This window comes from Antechinus flavipes, chromosome 2 (assembly GCF_016432865.1).
Source record: "Antechinus flavipes isolate AdamAnt ecotype Samford, QLD, Australia chromosome 2, AdamAnt_v2, whole genome shotgun sequence".
NCBI lineage: Eukaryota > Metazoa > Chordata > Mammalia > Dasyuromorphia > Dasyuridae > Antechinus > Antechinus flavipes.
In genome coordinates this window covers 374,273,481-374,290,932 of record NC_067399.1, presented here as the reverse complement: position 1 = coordinate 374,290,932, position 17,452 = coordinate 374,273,481, and the positions used below count along the sequence as shown (strand labels likewise).

General features: G+C 38.2%; 1 long non-coding RNA gene across 1 annotated transcript in view; it reads left to right on the top strand.

The window, feature by feature from the left end:
* LOC127549902 (uncharacterized) overlaps positions 1–17,452 on the top strand; it is a 224,553-nt gene that overhangs the window by 180,639 nt on the left and 26,462 nt on the right. The window lies entirely within an intron of this gene.

The following is a 17,452-nucleotide window of genomic DNA, read 5'->3' as shown; positions in this document are numbered from 1 at the left end:
CAAACCAAAGGATTTATTAAAACCACAAAGTTGTCCATTCATAACTGGATGAGACTCTCTTAGCACCACAAAGGTAAAGTGGAGGAAGCACTGTCAGTTAGTGGGAGCACTGAGTGGTCAGAAGATCTGAATAAAGATCCTTATGTGATCTCAGGCGAAACACTTCCCTGAACCTGAACCTGAAATGACTATACACTGGCCATCAGGCATCCTCCAGAAGCAGAATGATGTTAAGTGGAAAGAGCGTTCCTTGCTCAGGGAGTCAGGAGACTCACAGACGCTTGCCAGCTGGACAACCTCGGTTGCTACCCATTTCTGGGTCCTGGCTTCCTTCTCTGTAAAATGGACCAAGGACAGCCCAACTACGGAGACTGAAGTGTATAAATGCAAAATAAGGTCAAATGAGTTTAATTAGTTCAATAAAAACAGGTCCTGCTATGTGCCCAGGCCCCGACCTTGGGGATGAAGGACAATGTGAAAATGAGACAATATACTATCCCTTTGCCCTGATCGACCTTGAAGTCTAGGGGAGAAGATAAGACATGTGCAAATAATGATCTCTGGGCTTGTAGTCAAAACCACCAGGCCTTTTTCAAGGGAACTGTTGTCAAGCTAAGTTTCCGCACACCATCCTTAGAATCTCTGATATCTTACATCTTATAAGGCTTGAAAGACGACACATGACTTAGAGAAATTCACTTTGTTTCTCAGTTTCCTCATCAGTCAATTAATTGCCAAATTTTGTCATTTCTAGTTTTACAACATCTCTCCTTATAGAAAGTCCCCTTCTCTTTGCTCATACAGTCACAACCCTAATTCAAGACCTTTTTACCTTTCCCTAGGACACTTGCAATATCTTTCTAATTTACCTCCATGCCTCAAGTCTTTTCCCATTCCAATTCAGTCTCTACTTAGCTGCTAAGGTGATTTTTCTAAAGCCCAGGTATAACTATATTACCCACAAAACCCTCCTCACTCTCAGCTCAAGAAGCTCCAATGGCTACCAGTCACTTCCAGGATCAAATATAAACCCCTACTTTGCATTTAAAACTTAGCCCCTTCTTAACATTCTTACACTTTACTCCCCACCACTACATGTTCCTCACAAATGAAATTCCTCTTCCATTCTCTAGGTCTTGGCCCTTTCCCATGCCCAGAATACTCTGTCCCCTCACCTCCCCCTGTCCCTCCCCTGTCAGTTTCTCTGGCTTCCTTGAAAAACCAGCTCAAGTTCCACTAAATACCTTTCCCAATTCCCCTGCCTGCTAATATCTTTCCTTCACAGAGTATCTTCCATCTCCTTTCTCTCTGTTTCTCTCTATCTATCTCTCTCTCTCTGTCTCTATCTCTTTCTGTCTCTGTCTCTCTCTGTGTCTGTCTGTCTGTCTTTCCCCTCTCTCTTTTCTCTGTCTCTGTCTTTCTCTCTATGTCATAAATGAAACTAGTTATTGATTATATGTATATATATGTGTGTGTGTGAGTGTGTATATATATGTATGTATGTATCTATATATATATTAGATTAGAATGTATTCTACCTGACAGCAGGGACTATTTTTGCCTTGCTTTGTATATATAGTTCTTAGAACACTTCCAGGTACACAGTAAGTACTTAATAAATGCTTGTTCACTAACTGATAAATGGTCTAAGGTTCCTTCCAGTTTTAAATACTGTGCTATTTCCTCATTTAGTAGAAGTGAAACCAAGGCATTGTGAGGCAAAATACCTTGCCTAAAATTACAAGATGAATAAGTGTCACAATTAGTACCCAAATTCAGGAATGTGGCATCTGTAGTTCTGGGGTTGGTCCTTCCCTCATCCTCCAGGGTGGAGTAGAGCTCAGAACCCCTTAGAAGTCGTTTAACAAAGATTGATAATTCAGGGCTGATATAACAAGCTGAGATAAACAGGCCTGGGCTTCTTTATTCCCCAAGCTCATTCTCAGGAAAAGAGACTTGACTTCAAAGCAGAAGATCTGATTCTAGGCTTTGTGACCACTTTTCTAAAAACTTATTTTCTTCAGAGGGCAGTAGCTAGGTGATATAGTAGGTAGAGTGCCAGGCTTAGAGTCAAGAAGACTCATGTTTCTGAGTTCAAATCCAGTGTCAGACACATTAACTATATGTCCCTGGGCACGTCACTTAATCCTGTTTGTCTGAGTTTCATCATGTGTAAAATGAGCTGGAAAAGAAATTAGCAAACTCCAGTAATTTTGGCAAGAAAACCTCAAATGGGGATCACAAAGAGTCAGACTGGACTAAAAAGAAACTGAACAACAAATTCTGTATGTACAGATTCTCATTCTTATGAGCCAGTACAGAACAAAGATTTGGTGTTAAAACACCTGGATTTGAGCATAGAAAACTAGACTCGAAAAAACTACTGGACTTGAGAAAACTATTTTCTCTGAACCTTAGTTTCCCTGTTTATAAAATAGAAATGAGAATACATGAAATGCCTAAATGACAGGACTGCTATGAGGAAAATACTTGATAAAATATAATGTGATATAGAAATGTGAGCTGTTACATTTAGTCAGCAATCTCCAAACTAATTGGTTTTCTCATAGATCATTGATAATCACAAGATTCACGCTTAAAAAAAAAAAGAAAAGAAACCACCTGTGTTGTATTTCACATTGCTCCATTGCCATCTTTGTCCTGGCATATTGGAAATTCATGAGATCATATATTAAGAACCATAAGGGACTTGAGGGACTAATCTAGTCTCTTCATTTGACAGATAAGGAAACTGAGACTTAGAAAGGTTTAATAATTTGTTTGAGGCAAGATTCAACTAGTTTTCCTGACTCCAAGATCAATGTTCACTCAATGACTCTTTTATCATCTTGGGGAACATCATCATAATCCCAGCTCATCCTTCTCTAATAATTTTAGATCTACCAAGCATTTTCCTCACAACAATCCTGTGACAGGTCTGAGGATCACAGACTCAGAGCAGATCAGGATCTCAGATCATCATATCCAACCCATTTATTTTATAGATGAAGAAATTGTGGGATGATAGACTTAGGATCAAACAGTGAGAAAGGTAGAATTTGACTCAGGGCCTCAGACCTTCAAATCTAGTCTTTTTTCCACTATACCACTTTGAGGCAGAGTAAAGTTGAAAGTATTATTTCCTTTTTTTATAAATGAAGGAGCCACTATGTGGATAGAGTGCTGGACTAAGATTCAAGAAGATCTGAATCTTCTTCAAATCCAGCCTCATAAATCAGTCGTGTGACTCTGGGCAAGTCACCTAAACAAATTTGTTTCAGTTTTCACATCTGTAAAAATAAGCTGGAGAAGGAAATGGAAAACTACTCCAATATTTTTGCCAAAACAAAACAAAAATAAATGTAATCATGAAGAGTTGGACATGACTAAAATAAACAACATTGAAAAAGATAAAGGAGCAAGATTAATAGCTACCTGCCTCATGATAAAAATAAAGAACACTTTATAAACTGTAAAGCATTGTAGAACTATGAGGTGATAATAAATGCCCCAAATCAAACAAGTAATGAGGGAAAGAATCTAATTCATTCAGTCTCAGGCCTCTGATTGTCAAGAAAGCAAATGGACCCCTTTTCAGGGTTAATCCTCAGCTTCAAAGACTTCCCAAGTTATGGGATGAATTCTGGGCTAGAGGTCAAGAGATCTGGGTTGTGATTGATGGATTCAAGCATTGACTCAGTGGGTGAGGTTGGTCAAGTCATTTCTTGAATGTCAGAAAAAAATTTTTTTGAAACCAGAGCTGTCCAAGGTGGAATAGTCTGCCTGAATAGGTGGTGAATTCCTCCTTGGAGGCCTCCATCCAAAGCCTGAACATTCAGATATGTCATAGTGGGAATTCTTTTCAAGTATGGGTGGAGCCAGATGGCTATTGAGATTCTAAAACCATAATTCCTTTCTGAGTCTCAGTTTCCTCAGATGTAAAATTGGAATAATAAACACTGTCTTCCCTCCCTACAAGTTCTATTATGAGAAAATGAATTATTGTGAAAAAACATATTACAAGCAGCATAACTAGTTCATTTTTCCTTCAAGACAAGAATGTAAAATTGGACACCACCCCTCCCAGAATAGCATGGAAAGCCTAGAATTATTAGATATATTATTTAAGCTATGTCAAATTGCTTGCTATCTTGGGGAGGATTAGAAGGGAGGAGCAGGAAGGAGAAAAATTTGGTTATTAAAAAATGAATGTTGAAAATTATATGTAATTGGAAAAATAAAATATTATCAAGAAAATGGAAGGAAAAAAAAAGAATAGATGTTTACTTTAAATACTTGTCCATAGCCCTAAGCTTTCAAAGGCCAATGGAAGAGCTTTATTATCCTCACCTTTGTTGTGTCTCTTTTTGTAATCACTAATCTCAGTTTCTCCTTGTTAACTGCAACAATGACAAAAATAACAATTATAATTATAATATAACTAGCATTTATACAGTGCTTTAAAGTTCATGACAACCCTGGAAGATAGGTGCTATTGTGACTATCTCTATTTTATAGATAAGGAAATTGAATCTTTGAGAGGTTAAATGGCTTTTCTAGTCAAACAAGAAAGGCAATATGTTTTAGAGGAGAAAAAATTAAATTTAGAGTCCAGAGACATGAGTCAAATCTAGCTGCAATAGTTAATAAATATGGGAATTTATGGAAATTGTTTGATTTCTCTTGGCCTCAGTTTCTACTTTTGTGAAGTGGGATTGAAAGTCTTCTCAGGAAATCATTTTAGAATCCAGAAAGCACTAAAGAAATGGAAGTTGTTATTATCATAAGCTTTCAGGCCCCTAATAGCTTCTCAGTTATTCAGAACCTTTGTCATGACCCTGCCCATGAAAGCAAATGATGATGGATTTTCCATAATTATGCTGGGTAATTGTATAATCCAAGCATGCTGAACTACTTAACTGTGATACTTAACTGTAATAACAAAAGATTCTGGATTCACTAAATACAGATTTAGTCTAACTATTCTCCATGCTTTGGGAAAAATCTCTCCCTGCTCCCTCCCCTTCATAAGGAGACACCCAGGGCTGCTACCAGATATAAGAGAGAACATCCAGTGCCTGAAACAATAAGACAGATAAACAAGGCTCCAAAGAACATCCATATGACAAGTGGGATCCAGGGGAGAGGATACCTTGATACCACGGTTACATTGAGAGTCACTTTCAATATCATTTATCTTTTTTCCCCCTTTTGTGGACTTGTTTTCTTCACTAAGATTTGGGTTAGCTAAGTTGGGTTAGTGAGTCCCACACTCCTAATCATGGTTAGAAAGCAGAGAGACAAAGTAGTTTGATAGAACTATTTATTGTTATATGGCTTTCCTGCCAACCTTTATTTAAACAAAGATAAGAGATAATCAACTAAACCCTTAAAGATTTTTGAGTTATTCTATAAAATAATAATAACTTACATTTCCATAACACTTTAAGGTTTGCACATCTCTTTTCTCCCACTTCTGAGAATATTATTATCTGCATCGTAGAGATAAGGAAGTTGAGATGCAGAATGGTGAAGTAATTTTTCCAGAGCCACAAAATTATAGGGTATCAGAGAATACATTCGAACCCAGATCTCCTGGCTGAAGAGGCAGATAGGTGGCACAATGGATAGAGTGCCTGGCTTGGAATTAGAAAGATGCACCTTTGTGTTCAAATCTGTCAAATAGGTGATTCCAATTGCCTTGTGATGGAGAAAGCCATCTGCTTGAGAGAGAGGACTATGGGCACTGAATGTGGATCAAAGCATAGTATTTTCACCTTTGTTGTTTTTGTTATTGTTTGCTTGCTTGCTTGATTCTTTTCCCCTTTCTTGTGTTTTTCCCCTTTTGAGCTGATTTGTGTGTGGTGTGTGTGTGTGTGTGTGTGTGTGTGTGTGTGTGTGTGTGTGTGCAGTCTGGCAAATATGGAAACATGCTCAGAAGAATTACATGTGTTTAACCTATATCGGATTACTTAATGTTTTGGAGAGAGGGAAGAGGGACAAGGGGGAGAAAAATCTGGAACACAAAGTTTTGCAAAGGTGAATGTTGAGAACTATCTTGGCACGTATTTGGAAAAATAAAATACTACATAAATAAATACTAGGTATTATCATCATCAGAGAAATGTAAAACTGGAAAAAAGAGATGACCAATGGTACAGACAGAGAAGGGAACTATATAGCATTTTAGATGGAGAGTTGGAAGGGACTTCAGAAACCATCAAGTCCAACCCCTCATTTCACAGATGATGGGGAGGTTAGGTGATTCATATGCACTGTTAGGTAATTTAAAGCCCAACTTCTAAAACTGTGGTTCTCCACTTCATATGGGGTCTTGTAATTGAATGTGGAGGAGAGGTCACAAAATTATGATTTATTACCAATAAATGATTGTATGCCTATTTTATTTTCCTATATACCCAGAATCATTTAAAAATTTCTTGGGTGAAAAGGGGTTGCAAGTGGAAAAAAATTAAGAAGCCCTGATCTAGAGAGAAGAATTGGAAATAGATGGAATGGGGATGGTCAAGGAAGGAAGAAAGAAAGGAAGAAGGAACAAGCATTTATTAAGGACTGATTATGTATCAAGCACTTAATAAAATACTTGTAAATGCTTTACAAATAATATTTCATTCAATCCTTATAAGAGCTCCAAAAGAGAAGTGCTCCTGTTAATCATCTTCCTCTGATACTTGAGGAAACTAAAGCAGAGATTAATTGATTTGCGGAGGGTCTAATAACTAGCAAGTATCTGATTCAGGATTTGAACTCAGGCCTTCCTTCCTGACTTTAGACCCATCACTCTATCACCTGCATCACAGAGCTGCCTCTAAAGAAAGGGAAGAGCTGTTTCTTCCTAACAAATCTGGGTAACTGAAAGGATGCTGGGGCTTGAAACAAGAACAGGGATATTTGGAGGAGGGACAGGTTGGGGGAGGGGGAGAGATGATGAGTTCACTTGGGGACATGTTAAGTTTGAGGTGCCAGCAGAACAGCCAAGTGATAAACTGAGGAACAGATTGGACAAGATGGCCTCTGAAGTCCCTTCCAACTGTGAGATTCTGTGGTGATTCTCTCCCCTTTCTCTTCCTGTACTGCTTAGCCCTCCCTTCTCCCATTCTTTTCTTCTCTCTTCTCCCCTCCTTCTCCTTTCCCTATCACTCCCTTTTCTTTCCTCCTCCCGTCCTCCAGTCCCCTCCTCTTCCCTCTCTAACTCCTATGATTTTGTAGCTTTATTTTTATTTCTTTTTATTACTTCTTCTCTGCATCTGACTCCTTTCCCATTTATCTTTGTCACACTGGGGGTTTCTCTGCACATCTCTCTGAGTATACCACTTTATCTCTGGCTATTTGTGCGTCTCTCTGCATCCTCCCCTTCCTCTGTTTATTCTATCTCCCTCAATCCTTTAATTTCTCCTTCTGTCTCTCTACCTCTGTCTTTGCTATACCTCCCTGTCTCCATCTCTCTGTGTGTCACTAGGCATTTCTGACTGTCTTTCTATCTCTTTCTTTTCTCCTTCTTTGCTATCTCTAACTCTCCTTCTACCTCTCTGTCCTTCAGTATCTGTCTCCCTTTCTCTCTCCCTTCCCCTTCTTTCCTTTCTTTCCTCCCCTCCTCCTTCCCCCTCTTTCCACTCTTCCTCCCCCTCTCCTCTCAGTCTCAGTCTCTCTACCTGTATCTCTTTGTCTCTCTGTTTCTTCTCCCTCCCCCACTCTCAATTTGAAAACAGAGTCCTTAATTATAATCAGCCGGTGCCTGCTGCTTACAGTTATCGCTCTGCTGAGAAGCGACAGCTGTTTCTATTGGCAGCCCAGCAACAGCGACCGTCAAAGTCCTTCCCATGATGCTTCACCTCACGAAGATGGCCTGGGTGAATGCAGGGCACACTCTGCCCCTCTACCCCCCTCAAAGGACCCCTAAACCCCCCAACAGCCAGCACCTGGGCGGACACGGGGCTGTGGCTTTTCTGGGGGCTGAGCGAGGCCAAATCCAGGCAGCCCTCCTTCTGTTGGTCAAGTCACATCTTTGTTTTTGAACACGAGCTTTGTTTTTGTTTTTTCCATTCGTTTTTTGGCTCAACTGGAGCGTAACACCAATTAAAATTAGATTAGGAAGAAAATGTCCATTTCTGCAGAATACACCAGAATTCTGAATATGTTCCCTTAGTACAGGCTGGAGAAAAGAAGAGATTCGCCTACAGTGGGCAGCTTCTGGCACTGGCAGAACTTTGCTGGCTTTTATTCTTCTCATTCTCCCTATCATGTATTTGTCACTGAGACCGCAAGACATACAAAATGAATCCCTAGAAAAATTAGCTAGCTGTAGATCAGGGACAGGTGGCCAATTATCGATCAGAATATCAATTTGCAGAAGGCCATGCAAAGTAGAAGGCACCCTATACCCCGAATTGGTACCTAAAGAAATTAAGGCTCAGAAAAGGAGAGGGACTTAGGGTTAGTCAGCAAGTTGTCTGACTCCCCAAACCAGGCAAGAGAGTTTTAATCCTTACCTCATGATGATTGCCACTCTTATTTCATAAAAACTAGAATGTCAGAGCTATAGGAAGACCTTTAAAAAATAGGACACAGGTGGATCTTTGAGATTTGCTCCAATCTTCTGAAGGGATAAACTGAGGACCAGGTAGAAAACATGACATAGTGATACAGCAGATCCCAAACTAAAATTCAGCTCTCACTTCCCTTTTTTTTTTCCTAACCCCATCAACATCTAAACATTTCCCTAATGAGCCCCCTCCCCAAGAGAAGGGACACCTGGCTATCTATGGCTTCAAAGATGACAGATTGTTCACATGTTTAAGTTGCAAGACTTGACTTACTGAGTCCCTCCTTTGCTTCTCATAGACAACTAATCATCAGACTAAGGGTGTTGGGATGAGGTAATGTGGTAAGATGAGCAGAAAAATCAATGAACTTTAGGACAGGAAAACACCTGCTTATTACTTGCTAGGGCACTGACTGACAGGATTATATAAGTCATGTTCCTTCTCAGGGTCTCAGTTTTCTCATCTGTCGAATGGGGACAATAATCTCTACCAGCCGTAATAAGTGCCACGATAACCAAAAGAGATAATAATAGTATTTATATAGCACTTTAAAAGTTGGAAAGCATTAGAGAGACAGAGAAGAATAAAAGAGTCTTATGTGCCATAATCCATAAAATCACAAGGAGTCAGACATGACTGAATGACTGAATAACAATTTAAAAAACATAGAAATATGGGGCATATTATTATGTTTTCCTGCCTTTTCTGTGTCACCTCATTTGATCTTGACAAAACCCTGAGACATAGATCCTATTTTTGCCTTCATTTTATAGATGAGGAAACTGAGGCTGAAGTAACTTGCTTACTGTCATACAACTAGTGGATGTCTGAGGCAGGATTTGAACTCAGATCTAAAAAGTAGCAAATATATAGTGATAGTAGTATTACTTATGTTTTCATTCACCCAGAATCTTAGATTAGGTAAAAGCCCCAAAGATTATCTAGTCCAATTGCTAGCTAACATAGGTAGGATACAAGGGCAGAAGATATCTTTTAGGCAATGATACATGAATCTCCTCTCCACATCCCTGACAAATGGTCATCCACTTGAAGATTTTCAGTAATGGGAAACTACCTAAAAATGCTATCCATTCTATATTTAAATAGCTATAATGAGGGTGGCTTAGTGGTATAGTAGATAGAGTACTGGCCCTGAAATCAGGAAGATCTGAGTTTAAATCTAGCCTCAGACACTTGACATACTACCTACTAGCTATGTGACTGTGGGCAAGTTACTTAACTCCAGTTCCCATGTAAGGATAAATAAATAGCTTTCATTTTAAAGAAATGTCACATTTTGTTTAGAAGTAACAGATTTGATATCCAAGGCTAAGCAGAATAAATCTAATCCTTCCATCCAGCTATCCTCTGAATATCATAATCATCTTGCTCTCATTCCCATATCTTACACACATATCTTTTACAGAGCCCTTTTCTCCATAGTTTTGCCCACTTACTTTCCTAAAAAGCCCTAGTTTCTTTGAGCAATCCTCCCATGACGAAGGGAGGCAACCTCTCTGAAGATGATAAAAGCCCAGAATGGCAGAACTGGAAGAGATTAATACCTAAATAAGAATACTCTTTATAGCATCTCCCAATATGGAGCCACCTAACATCTCCTTAAATTAGGGAATCTGGTAGTTCAAAAGGAATTCATTGTTCATTTAGTCTGACTATACATGAAAGGAATCCCCACCATAAGACATTGAACACATGATGGCCCAGGCTCTGTCTAAAGACATCTTCAAGAGGAATCTACTACTGCCTCTTGAGAGAGCCACTTCTACTATTGGACACCTTGAATTGCTTGGAAAATTTTCCTGACATGAAGTTAAAATTGGTTCTTTATATTCTGCCAATTCAATAAGCACCCCATCTATTCCTTTAGCCAAATTGCTGATTAAAATATAAAATAACAGAAGATCAAGCATAGATCCCTGGGATACTCCACTGGAAACCTACCATGTTGACACTGAACCATTAACAATGATTCCTTTGGTCCAGGCCTCTATCAAGCTCTGAATCTATCTGATTGTATTATTGAGGCATCTATGGCTGGTTGTAATTATTAGGAAGTTTTTCTTTATAATAAATCAGTTAAAAAGAAAATATTTTCTAAGTGCCTATTACAGTATTGTGCTGAATCACTAGGGAGAAAGAAAGAAAAATGGAAGGAAGGAAGAAGAAAAAGAAAGAAAAGCGAGAGGGAGGGAAGGACGGAAGGAAGGAAGGAAGGAAGGAAGGAAGGAAGGAAGGAAGGAAGGAAGGAAGGAAAGAAGGAAGGAAGGAAGGAGGGAGGGAAGAAAAGAGTATGTTTTGTTGTGGATTCTGATTTCATCAATTCTTTTTCTGGGGGTGAATAGCATTTTTCATCATGACTTCTTTGGGATTGTCTTGCTATAGGAAGCCTTTCCTGGTTTCCCCCAGTAGCTAAATGCCTTCTACTATCTTCCATCTGTTTTGTATGTATCTTTTATGTATTTGTGTATGTGTGTGTGTATAATCTCCTCCTTAGACTATGAATTATTTGAGAGCAGGGACAAGGAAAGGCTACTTGCAGAAGACATATTTGAGCTGACACATTTGTAGCCTCAGACAATCTAAGTTACCTCAACTCTAAAATGGGGGTAATAACAGCACTTATATCCCAGGGTTATTATGAGGATCAGATAAGATAATATCTACAAACTACTTCATAGGCACTTAATAAATTACTGTTTCTCTCTTCCTAATTCTTCTTTCTTATATAGCCCATCAAATAATTGTATCATATTCTATTTTAATGTGCTATTCTTTAGACTAAACATCACCTGTTCCTTCAGTAATGGCATGCTCTCAAAGACTTTCTCTATCCTAATTGCACTCCCACTCATCACCCACCTCTGCTAGTTTATCAATGTCCTTCTGAAAAGGTGGTGCCTAAAATGAAATACAACATTCCAGATATGATCTGACCAAAGCAAAGTATACCAATACTGTTATTATCTCCCACACTCTGGGCACAAGGCTCCTGCTAATGCTCCTAAAGTGACATTGCTATAATTATTTTTCCCATTAATGCATCTAAAGTAATGCATAGGGCTAATAATAATAGCTTGCATTTATATCATATTTTTTAAGGTTTGCTAGGTGATGCAGTGAATAGAGTGCCCAATCTAGAGTCATCAAGACCTAAGTTCAAATCCAACTTCATGTACTTACTAGTTGTGTGACCCTGGGTAAGTCATTTAGCCCTGTTTATCTCAGTTACCTCATCTGTAAAATGATCTGGAGAAGGAAGTGACAAATCAATTCAGTTTTGTTGCCAATAAAATTCCAAAAAGGGGGTTACAAAGAGTTAAACATGATTGAAAAAAATCAATAACAAAATGTTTATTGACTGTATGATCTTGGGCAAATATGCTTGCCTCTGTTTCCTCACCTGTAAAATGGGGGTAATAATAGTATCCAAAATCCAGGGCTGTTGTAAGAATCAAATGAAATTTAAAGTGCTTTGCAAATCTCTGTATAAATGCTAGCTCTGTTTGTTAGCTTTTATTCCTTTCATCTTCATAAAAAAAAAAAAAACCAACCCTGTGAGGTACATGCTATTTTTATAACTATTTTGCCAAAGAAACTGAAACTTAGAGAAATGATTTCCCCAACATCACAGTCTGAGTAAATGTCTGAGATCAGACTTGAACTTAGTTCTCAATTTGGGATAAGTACAGCATAGAATGTTTTCTATATGAAAAAAATGTATTCAGAACTCCAACCTGAGAGGGGCATGGAATTCATTTCTCTCTAAGCAAGTGGGATCGCCTCCAGTTCTAAGATGCTGCCTCTGGCAGAGGCAGAGACTTCATCAAAGGAGAGTGGAAGAAAATAACAAGTAACATATGAATTGATGGACAGGAAGAATTGGGAAGACTGGAGTCAGCTATAAGTAAAGGACCTCAAGGACAATTATTTTTAGTTCTTACTTCCCTATTACCCCTTTTATTTTTTCCCTTAGGTCTTAGCTTACCTGCTTTTCCACTTCCACCACCTAGGTTTTTTGACCAGTTTTCTTTCCTTTCCTAACAGAATTTGGTCTCATGCCTTCTCATGTCCTTGAAGTAAGCACAGAACTAATATTTCAATGAGCTTTAAGAGTCATGAGTTGTTTAACAGAGATTCCTCATTTGATCCTGTGAAATAGGTATGACAGATTTATTTTTCCCATTTTACGGATAGTGACACTGAGGCTCAGAAATGTAAAGTGATTTATCCATTATTCCACAACCAGCAAATTGCAAAGACAGGATTGGAAGGTAAATTTCCATTAACTCCAAATCCAATATGCTTTCTGCTTTATCATGCTATCAACCTATTTCCAGAGTTTGGTATAAGAAAGACAAATAGGTTGTATCCTAACCCTTACCCTAAATTCATTTCTAGCCAAAACATTAAATGCTTTTTATTTCTAACCCGAACCCTAAATGCAATGTCGTATTCCTCTTTTGTACCCTTCAGTCTCCAGCACAAGACCTAGTACAGAAGAAAAATGTTAATAAACATTCAAACTTAAATTCATGTTTCCTTCTCAAATACTTGCAATGGCTCCACATTTCCTCCAGGAGAAAATACTGTTTCCTTATTTAGAATTGCAAGGTTACAGTCCACAGTTTGTCTCTCCCCCTCCTATTTCCAGATGAGGAAACTGGCCCGGAAGGGACTAGGAAATAATGGATCCAAAATTTTAATCCCCAATCAGTTCTATAAACATTGATTAAACTGCTTCCATGCCCTAAACTCCAGGTGCTAAGAATATATCCATCCTTCAAAAGAACCTATAGATGATTGACTTAGGGCTCATTTGGATCAAAAACAATACCCAACAAGCATTTAATATAGTGCCTGGCATATAGGAGGCATTTTTGTAAAATGTTTGTTCCTTTTCTCCTTTTTTTTAAATTGTTATACATGTTAAAAATAGATGTTAAATTCAATATGTGTAAACATATTTATACAATTCTTTTGCCACACAAGAAAAATCAGATCAAAAAGGAAAGTAAATGAATAAGAAAACAAAATGCAAGTGAACAACAACAAAAAGAGTGAGAATGTTATGTTGTAATCCACTCCTTTCCTCTTTACAATACACCATGTTTCTTTCTGAATTTGTTGATCTGAACTGAATGCAATTCGATGATAAATTCCCTTGTCTATATAGCATGGTAAGATTTATAGAGTGCTGGCTTCACCCTAACTCTACAGTCTAAAGTGTTATTCCCACTTAAAGATAAGAAAATCAATTTCAGAGAGAAGTGACTTGTCTAAGGTGATCATAGTAAGTGACAGATTTTGGATTCTAGTTCAGATTTTCTGCCCCTAGGTTTCTTTCTACTTCACTACATTTAAAATCTTCAACAAATAATTTGCTTCTCTTTGAGGCCAACTGAAAAATTCTAACTATCTCAGGTCCCCAACTGTCAGCCTTTGTCAGGCTATTGAAATCTATTTAAAACATGCCCAGGAACCAGCTATAGCTTTCTCCATTACTGATAAACAACAGCTTGTAGTTATATGAGACCGAGAGAAGAAAAGATGCAATTCTTCTGGTTTCCTATATAATTCATTATTACAATAATGTATCCGCACCAAATCCTTGCCACAGATATCATAAAAATAAATCTCGGGAGTTTAGAAAGAACAGCTCCCGAGGCCACAAAGGAAGGGAGACATTAAGGAGTATCCTGGAAACAGAGACTTGTAAGTCACCAAAATTTGAAAGAAACACATTTCAAATGTTGCATAATGTCATCTGATGGCTAAAAATAATGGAATGCCAATGTAAGTGCCAGGAAAGTATACTCTGGAAAATTGAACAAACATTTCTGTCTCCTGGGCTAGAAAGTGGGGGAACTGAGTTCTAATCTGGGACAGCCACTCACAAACTGTGTGACTTTGGGCAAGTTCTTATGTCTTAAATTCCCCTTTTGAATAATGAAAGGATTGGACTAGTCAGAATCAAAGGCAGAGGCATTTAGAATTAGGATGCAGGTCAAAGGCATGAATTTCTGTTAGGGTTGTTCGGCTTCACTATTCTGCGTTCTGCCATTCTAAGGTCCTTTCCAGTTTTGACATTGGATGTTCTATGATTCCAAAGCTACTTCCAACTCTAACATTCTATAATCATATTCCAAAATCTGCTCTAGTACCAATGGTCAACATTTTCTTAAGTCTTCTTTAATTTCTAACATTCTATATTCTAAAATTCTAATGTCCTATTCTGATACATTTTACAGAAAGTGAAGATGATAGGCCATAAAAGGACTCAGCCTTGCAACACAATTCTACCTTTAGCCCCAGGAAATAAATATCAATTCCATTCCATGAACAGTTTTGAAGCACCTACTATGTATAAAGCCCTGTTTTTTGAGTTTGGAGGGCATGAATATGAAAAAATGACAAGTTGTCTGTCTTCAAAGAGTTGAGAAGTTAATAGGCAGGAATAGAAGAGCTACATATGTAGAGTGTGTGTTGCCCATGCAAGTTTGTTTCCACATGGGTTGTCTAAATGATGCTTACAGGAAGATATGAATAGAATCCTATTTACTGCTTTCCAAGAGAGACTTTGATCTCTACTTGCTGGATAACCAGAGAAAAGATCATGAGGTTAACCACACTGGCCTCCTCAAAGATACTGTAAATTAGATTTTAATTATATCTGTTCATCTCCCCCTGCTAGTCTAAAGAATTTTTTAAAATTATTTGCTGAGGCAATTGGGGTTAAGTGACTTGCCCAGGATCACATAGCTGGGAAGTATTAAGTGGCTGAGGCTGGATTTGAACTCAAATCCTCCTAATTTCAAGGCTGGTGCTCTATCCACTGCACCATCTAGATGTCCCCCTAGGGGGAATTTCTTTTTCCTTTGGTACAAGGTATTTTCTTGGTCACTACTACCCTTAAATAGAAGGTGAATGGCTGATATCACAAGCCTTGATTCCTTCTAACCAAATGCTAAACAAAAGACCATTACAAATTATGAATCAATCCATTTATTAAAACAAACAACAAATAAAAATCTTAAAAAGCTTTATAGATTATTACATACCAGACAATACACGAAGTGAATAAATACCATCATTGAAAGTAAGATATCTCAACTCAATGAAGAAAGAATCTTTGACATCCCCCAAGAGGAAATTCTCAATATCTTTATGGGGGCAAGATTTGTTTCTCCTAAATTCCTGCTTTCTGTAGTCTATTTGTTTTTCTCTTTGGATTTTTCCCAAAAATGGATCTAGAACTACAAGGGCTTCTCTTAAAGAAGAAAACAAGAAGAATGTCTTTGCTCCCAAATTTCCAAATTAATTCTACTCCTCACATAGACCCACAACTTTTGTCACTTTTTCCTTCACCAATGGGGCAGTTTTAGATAAATGATTCAGGCTTGAAACCGGGTTATACATAAAACAACAGAATACAAAGAAAATATGATAAGAGCAGATTTTATTCCCTGTGCATCTAGCATAGTACTTTCATATAGTAAAGTTGAAATAAATATGTATGGGAAAAGAGAGAAAGAAAAAAAGAAAAAGAAAGAAAGAGAGAGAGAGAAAGGGAAAAAGGAGAAAGGAGGGAGGGAGGGAGGGAGAAAGGGAGGAAAAAAGAAAGGAAGGAAGGAAAGAAGGAAGCAAGGAAGGAAAGAAGGAAGAAGCAAGGAAGAAGGAAGGAAGGAAAGAAAGGAATGGAAGGAAGGAAGGAAGAAAAGAAGGAAGGAAGGAAGAAAAGAAGGAAGGAAGGAAGAAAAGAAGGAAGGAAGGAAGAAAAAAAGAAGGAAGAAGGAAGGAAGGAAGGAAGGAAGGAAGGAAGGAAGGAAGGAAGGAAGGAAGGAAGGAAGGAAGGAAGGAAGGAAAAGAAGGAAGGAAGGAAGAAAAAAGGAAGGAAGGAAAGAAGGAAGGAAGGAATGGAAGGAAAGAAGGAAGGAAGGGAGGGAGGAAGGGGGAGGAAGGAAGAGAGGGAAGGAAGGGGAAAGGAAGGAAGGAGAAAGGAAGGAGGGAAAGAGGGAAAGAAGGAAGGAGGGAAGGAAAAAAGGAAGAAAGAAAAAGAAAGAAGGAGGTAAGGAAGGAAAGAGAGAGGAAGGAAAGGAGGAAGGGAGAAAGGAAAAAAGAAAAAAGGAAGAAAGGAGGAAAGAAAAACAAAAAAGAGAAGGGAGAGATCTAAACAAAGTGGCTCTGAGAACATTTGAGAAGATATTCTTTTTGCATCTAACACTTGGGTTCTCCCACTCAGCATCAATGTTGGAACAAGATTTTAGAATTTACCAATCTTGGCTCCAACTGACCCAGTTTCCCATTTATAAGTATTCCTGTCATGAACATAAGCCCCCTCCTTTTTTCCCTGTTCCATTGTATCCTGTTCCCAAATCCTGCTTTCATGATAAAGATCAGAAGAAAAATTTATTCACACTAAGGTCCAAGGGATCGAAAACAGCTCAGAATATTATCCTAGCTTATCAAATAAGATGAGGAAGGATTCAGAGGTTTTTTTAAAGTCTCCAAGTCACATATCCTAGAACATAAATATTCCTTTCCTCCCTTGGTCAAAACTTTTTGCTCCTTGTCAAAAAAAAAATCAATCAAAACCATAATTGACCTAATTTTTCAGATACTGAAAAAATTTTATATCCCCCAAATTCAAAGGATTATAAACTTTAAAGCTGGAACTAATATTGGAAATCACCTAGTCCAGCCTATACATTCTACAGAAGCAGAAATTGACTCCAAATCCCATGTTCCTTTAAGCCTTACCTAGGTACTGATCTTCCACCCATCAAGTGTCTTCCTTCCTTTCTTCCTTCCTTTCTTCCTTCCTTCCTTCCTTTCTTCCTTCCTTCCTTTCTTCCTTCCTTCCTTTCTTC